The following is a 7,808-nucleotide window of genomic DNA, read 5'->3' as shown; positions in this document are numbered from 1 at the left end:
ACCCACTGAGTCTGGTGTCCAATTTCTGACCACCAAAACTGTAAGACAAACTGTTGCTTTTGTACTACAAAACAGAATTTATTATAATTGCAATAGGAAGAAAAGCACCGATTACACTAAAGCAGGAGTATGAATAAAATTTCTGAAGAAAATAACTCAGGGAAGAAGTCTGCCTACTCCTCAAACAGAAATCATGAAAAAGGCTGAGAGGTTCACAGAGACTATTTGAGAAAATTACATAATTTATAATATGTGATTAAATCAAGGAATAAAAACAGGTACTTCTAAAACAAGGTCACTTTGATCAACAGTCTTTATGCTGTCAATATAAGGGCTTAACTAAGGTTAAACTTTACATGAAGGAATGGATCTCCTTTCAATTATAAACTGGAGTTACTGTTCATTGGAGACCACAGCCATGTTGGACCTGCTAAATCTTGGCACAATCTCCCAAATCTTGGCAAACACAGCTAATACTGAAGGAGAAATTCTGAAGTGCAGACAAATACTTACTTTTCAAGAATATTTATTCTTCAAACCACATCAATATATTAAAGTACCTATATATTTGGACCCCTAATGTATTGTTTTTATTAGATAATGCTTATTGTATTATTATATGAGAAAATCTTTTTGGTTAAGCAGATATAAAATTCATAATAATTCAATGTATTCTATGACTTGCATACAATCCTCACAATAATTTTTATGGAATTTCAAGGGATAAGGTTATTTCATCTCATGTAGGCTTGTTATAGTACCATGAATGTTACACAATTTCATATATTCTACTGGATAAATATTGCATTCAATAATGCTCAGTAATGTTAAATGTTCCTCCAGAACTGTGTGTGTTTGTTCATTGTGCTTGTTATTTATTTCATGGATTCTAATTTTAACTGCTTATTCACTTGATCAAAAATGTTTTCTGTAAGCACTTCCCTGAGAAGCACAAGGGCCTGAGTTCAATCCCCCATTCAAAAAAAAAAAAGTTTTCTGCACTACTAGTCTAAGCCAAGTACTCTTCTGGTCTTCTGGGTACTGGGTATGCCATAGGGAAAAAAAATACACAAAACTCCCTGTATATGGAATGCACATGACAGCAGGGTGAGGATTCAAAATAAATACATAAGATATACAATATGTGGATCATTTTAAATGCTATGGGGAAAAACAAAGGTGGAGAAAGAGGTCTAGATTTACAAAGACTGAGCAATGTTGAAATGTGGTAGAAAAATGAAAAGTGGCCATGGGAGTAAGCCAGCATGACAAGGAGGAGAAAAGGGAGACCAGGAGCTGGGTCTTCTACTATGAAGCAAGAAGGCAATGGAGACCTGAAATAGAGAAGTGACACAGTAAGATCTGAGGTGGAAACAAATGTATCTGGCTGTGGGGTTGAAAATAATCAGCTGTGCAAAGTGAAATCAGTTGCACATCAAGGTGCTTTGAATCACACAAAAGGATAAGATCAGGAAAATGGCTAAGATTTTAATATGAAAATTAATATAAAATGTGAGATCTCCTAAGACTTGAAAAAGAAAACAAGAGTGATTCAGAATGATATTAGATATCTCAGCAGTACTGATGCTATAAGAAAATGGAAGAATGCCTTCAAATTCTGGAGGATTGTGTTGCTTCTGCAAACATATCCTGAACCCAACCTGAAGGTACAATATAAGATGATTAATATGTTTGCACTGTCTTGCAGACTTGCCTGGGAAAGAATTATAGAATATGTAGTAGCAAGGTAAGAGAACAAATCTAGAACATGCAGAAATGATAACTGAATCATGAGTGAAGAAAACCCACAGCTCGACAGCAGCATGGTAAACAGAAATCACTGGTAATGAATTCCAACATAAAGAGGAGGAAATAGCTCAGGGACAAATTTGTAGGAAAAATACAGACTTGATACATAAATGATATGGTAAGTGAAACATACAAAACATAAATATATTAAAAATAAGGCATAGAGAAAAAATAAAAATAAAAATAAAGTTATTTGGCTCAGGAAGATGGCCCAGTAGAATAAGCACTTCCCTGGCAAGTGCAAGGGCCTGAGTTCAATCCCCAGTTCAGCAAAAAATTTAAAAAATAAAAAATAAGGCATAGGGCTGGCCAAATAGCTCAGAGGATTAAAGCACCTGCTTAGGCAGAGTACATGGGCTGGGGTTTGATCCCTGGTGTGTTGTACTGCCCTTCCCATGCCCCCAGGGTACCCTGAGGGTGAATGAGACTGGGCATGGTGAAGCGCACCTGTAATCCCAGCACTTGGAATGCTGAAAACAGGAGAATCACTACAAGTCCAGTCTACATAGTGAGACCTTGTAGAGTCAGTAAACTAGTACTAATAATACAAAAAATAAATAAATAAGACATATGTGAAAGAAATTAAGTAAATAAAAGAAGGAAAAATTTTTACTGCAATATTACACTTTTTAACAAAGAGTATTTACCTTGCCATTATCATGTAAACACAAGCTACCTATTTAACTAAAATTAGTGCCTAAACAGCAATAAGAACATTTAGTTCTTAGTGACAACATTTAGTTCTTACTCTTAATAATCTTTGAGTACAGAATGTACCATATTAACAACATCACTGCATTATACAATTTATGAAGTTATTCAACAAAATCTGTGAGCCAATTTTGTAAAATGAATACATACTTCAAAACATATACTGCACATGTATACAATTTTGCAAACAATATTTTTAACTAAAAAGGATAAGCAAACTGGGGTATAAGTATTAAGAAACTAAATATGCAAATTATAAAAGTAGTCATTATATACCAAACGAAATGTATTTTTTTTAAGATTTATTTTTGAGACAGGGTCTTGCTAAACAGTTTAGGTCTGCCTTGTGTTCACTCTGTAGCTTCCGGCTGATCTCAAACTCACAGCGAGCCTCCTGTGTCAACCTCTCAAGTGCTGGGATTGCAGGTTTTCATCACCACACCTGATTCCAGAGCAAGCATGGAAAGCAGGTCCCAGGATCAAACTCTCAGGACCTTGTGCTTAGGCAGGAAGGTCTAGAGTTTATGATTGATTCATGATCCAATGCTGGGCTTATGGGTGTGAGTGTTGCGCCTGCCCTGGGGTGGGTAACCTGAATACAATATAAGGAAGGGACAGTCTTGCTACCTGCTGCAGCTGCTGCTCTTTCCTTTTCTCTTTGCTGTTTTCTGCTGCCATGAACAGCTGCCCTCTGCTATGTGCCACTCTGCCTTGAGCCAGCAGAGTATGAACTAAAACCTCCACTAACTGTGAGCTACATAAACCTTTCCTTCCTCCATCTTGGGTGTTGGGTATTTGTCCCAACAGTGAGAGAAAAGTAATCAAGATGGTAAACAAACATCAGTAAAAATATTTTGTATTTAAAAACCAGATGAAAAATCACAGGAATTAAACTAAAAGCTATTGACCCAAAGAATAAAATTTTATAGCCAATTGGAGAATGCACTGATTTTTGGTATAATCATCTTTGTATTATTATATTTATTTTTTTTCAAGGCCAATTTACATTTATTTCCTGATAACATTTAATAAACGGACTTCAAACACAGTAGAAGTTAAACAGTCTGTTTGTTATGTGGAACCATTCTTTGCCAACAGCTGTTGGTGCACCATGAAGAGTTGAGCCCCCAGCTCTGTGCAAACAGCAGGTAGGCAGGCCTGGTCCTTCTACCCTCTGGGAGCCAAGGAACTACTCACTGGTCTCATACTTGTGCTTGATGTGCTTCCATATTGACGTGGTCATAAATCACACCTGTGCCTTGGTCGAAAGTGTGCTCAAAGAACAAGGCACCCAGAGCAATGGTGAGGGCAAGGTGGAAGTCCTGCAAAACAGCAAGGAGTACAACCTTGATGTTGTACTAAACTCCCTGCCACCATTTGATTTGTTTAAAACCTTATGAATGTATCAGCTTATTAAAACTTTGTCTTAGCTACTTTCCTCATTTCTAAGACACAATACCCAACATCTGCAAATTAAACAGGAAAAGGTTTACTTTGGCTCACTATTTACAGAGGTTTCCACCCATGATCCAGTGGCTCCAAGCAGAACAGCATAGCAGAGCAGCTGTGGGAAATAGCTGCTCATGTCATGGGGTCCAGGAAACAGAGAGTAAAGGGAGGATCTGTGAAGGGAGACAAGACCTCTGTGTTTATCATGCCCACAGTCATGCCAACAGGGACCTCCCTCTTCAGACCAGGCCCCACCTTCTAACAGCCCCCATAACACAATCACCTTCCAAAGGTCTAGCCTATGCTCATTTTTATGCCTTCCATGTAGGCTGTGTAAACAGAACAGAAGGCTGTGATTCAGCTTCTTCACAAGAAAATAATGGGGTTTTCCTACACTAAAAATCCTGTAAGCTATTTTTTAAAATCTCCACATGAATTTCCATTACTCTGGAATTAAATCTTGAAGATGGAAAAATATTATAGCCATGCTATAGGAGTGACTATATATTTCATGATTCTTGAAAACAATCTTCCTTACATCAGCAAACTGAGTCATCTATTGAATATTGACACAACTAAAAGCCTTGCATTGGCCACTCATCCTATAAGGACAAACTTCAGTAAGCCTCTTCAACACATCTGCCAATCAACAAACATAAACTTGCACCAATTTCTCCATTCTATAGAAACTTAATTTCTTCCAAATGGATCCTGTGGGTTTTCACACATTTTGTAAATGTTACAAGAGCAGGGCTGAAAATAATAGGAAATCTAAAAGAGACAATATCAAGCAAGCTGCACTATATGGATTTCAACAATGAGATAATATATGGTTCACACAAAGAAAGCCCAAAGATCACAAAGGTTCATTATAATTGAATGACTTTTCTCTGTGGTCTTGAAATTCTGTTATGACCACACACTTTCCTGTCTGATTCTCATTCAGGATTATGCAAGATTGTGGCACAGTTTCAAACCTCACATCTCAAAAGGGAGGAGGCAGGGGAGTACTTTCACAGCAATTTTAGTTCCCAGGAAAAGCTTTTAGATGCCTGTCATTCTGTGTTTGTGATACTTTAACATTTGAGTACTCACTTACCTTGAGGTAGGCTGCATCTCCCAAGGCTGCCAATCCCTAAAGATAGTAAATGGTTCTCTTGCTTGTATGCTTTTGGCTTGCAAACTAACCAACCCACCACTCAAATCTACAACCACCTCTAGGCCTCTATCCACTTGTGCTAATCACCCAAGGGCCAGGCATCAGACAACTAGGCTGCAATCTCCAAACTTTCCCATCTTCAGTTTATTCTTCCTTGTCCTTTGCTTACCCAGGAAGCCCTTTCCCTGTGTTCCATCTACCTCTTGGCTGTCACTGGTCCTCCTCCATGTGATCCCCATTAAGCAATATTGTTTTCTCTTCAACTAGTATATTTTTGTACTATATACTGTTTACATCCCTGTTCAGAGTTGGTACATGAAAATACACACCTTAATAACTTTTTAATCCTTTTTCCCTTCCCTCACCCCTTCTAATATATTTTCTTTTTTTTTTTTTTTGAAATGTATTTGGTACAGGGTCTCACTATGCAGCTCGGACTCATAGTGATCTTCCTGTTTCAGCCTCCCCAGCATGGGGATTACAGGTGTGCACCACCATGCTTGGTCTCAGTGGCTGGCTCAGGCACCAATGCAGTATGTGGTGCTGGGAATCAAATCCTGGTCCCTGTGCCTGCCTAAGCAGGGGTCCACTGAGCTATCTTGCTGACCCTTCCAATATATTTAAATGGCAGACTTTGACCTATTAGATTTCCCATATAAATAATAATTAAGTCTATATCTTATAACCCTCTGCCTGCTAACTTGCTGAAATTAGACCACCTGTCTACTCCTCCTCAACAAGTCAATCCTTGCCAAGTAGGAGAGAATTATATTTAGATATAGTTTTCCAATCTTGCATGAAATGGCATTCTTGTGTGTCACTTATAAGAGGCCTAGGACACTAAGGAAGCTCTTAGCACCAGGAAACTCACAAAATTTCAATGTTATACATTCCTTCCAATGATGTGATACTAGGCCGGGGAGATAGCTCAGTGGAATAAGTGCTTCCCTGGCAAGTGCAAGGCCCTGAGTTCAATCACCGGTTCTGAAAAAAAAAAAAATGATATGATACCAATGAAAGGCTAAATTTTCAGAAATTTCTGTGATTTAAAAAAATCAGGTATTAGATAACAAGCTCAAGGTAATAAGAATGGTTATTTACAGTCTAGGCCAAGAAATCATTATTGAATTAGTTCTACATTTCTTGTGATCTGGACATATCCTGAAAAAAATATATAGATATTAAGGACATATGGACCCAAAAATTTGAGAATCACTGACTCAAATGAGAACTAAGTTGAGTCTGTAAAGAGTGAGAGGTCATCTCTGAGGAACATGGCTTCCCAGGGTCCAGGCCTCAGGGGTTCACGGGGGGTATCCAAAAAGAATGACAGCTGTCTGGGTGTGAAAAATCAAAGAAATGCCTACAACAGTGTCTCCCTTGTGAAACTACTATTATTTCTCTTTAAATAATCAGGCCCTCAAAATGTTTCTATAAGTTAAAACTGTATTTGCTACCTTTTATGATATGCGGTCACCTTATGATATCTTTAATTCCAATAATAATCCCCACAAGGAGATACTATCATTTTCCAAGTAAGTAGTCCAAGCCTGCAATTAATTGAGCTAGTAAAGATTGAAGCAACACTGGCTGGCTCCAAATAGGACTTAATGCCTTCCAATCTTAATTTCTGCATGTCTGAAGTTTTCCTTCATGTTTCACTAACTCCTCTGTGAAATACTCTCTTGATTATGTGATGCAAAATTCTTCTAATTGATTGTCAAAGAATCTTTCATACTTTCAATTTTTAATCTATTATATTAGAATGTCTAAGTAGGCTATTTATATAGTCCTCTCTCTGGCCCAATCCAAAATAAGCTTTCAATTAAAATTCTTCCCTCAGTTAACAACTTAAGTTTGCAGACTAAAAATTAGAGAAAAAGAAGGGCTGCAAGGACAGCCAACATGTGGCCTTGGTTTTCAATGTCTGTGAAGACTCCAGACATAGGAGAACCAGTACTGTAATATCATGTAACTCAGTTGTGTCCAAAAGTTTCTGATCAGGAGATTATGGGGCCACAGAGGAAAGTGATCGATGATGTATTGTGCCTAAGGAGAGTCACATGGAAAGAAAACATTCTCTCAGGCTTTTATAGAGAGAAATTTAGTCAAGCAATGGCTGTGACTCATCCAGATGGCTGACACTCACAAATGATCTATAAACTGCAGTACAGAGTTTCAGGATAAATCCTGAGGGGATCTGACTGACCTTGTCACATACAAAAGTTACATTTCTTGTTATATAGGTCTTGCGTTATCTTGGTCTTAACCATCCAGCAGAAAAATATAAAAGTGAAATATAAAAAATAAAGCCATATTAATATGTTGAGCTGTAAAAGGCTCAAGCCAAAAATTTCTGACTTTGCCAGTCTTATGGAAAACCCACTACTATTATGGACTACTGGACTATATTGGAATATTTTGCTCAATTCACACAACATATTTAAATAATAATGGAATATTCGTCTCTGCGAAAAGTAAACAAAAAAGGGGATACAAATGAATGACCATTTTGTATCTGTATATTCAAAATAGTTAGGATAGATATACAGCTACATTCTCTTAATTCAATGAATAAGAAGATTTGTTCTAATAGTGTTTGTGGACAAGATATCATGTCTGCATCTTGTACAATGAATAACCACTGAGACAACAATGTGCAATGTATTTATTATTGAAA

General features: G+C 37.4%; 1 pseudogene; it reads right to left on the bottom strand.

The window, feature by feature from the left end:
• Positions 1 to 3,592: 3,592 nt before the first annotated feature.
• Positions 3,593 to 7,808, bottom strand: part of LOC101559616 — a 9,634-nt pseudogene continuing 5,418 nt past the window's right edge.

Source organism: Octodon degus, unplaced genomic scaffold (assembly GCF_000260255.1).
Source record: "Octodon degus isolate 3935 unplaced genomic scaffold, OctDeg1.0 scaffold00135, whole genome shotgun sequence".
Classification (NCBI taxonomy): domain Eukaryota; kingdom Metazoa; phylum Chordata; class Mammalia; order Rodentia; family Octodontidae; genus Octodon; species Octodon degus.
The sequence above is the reverse complement of the archived record's forward strand: the minus strand, read 5'-3'. Positions and strand labels throughout refer to the sequence as shown.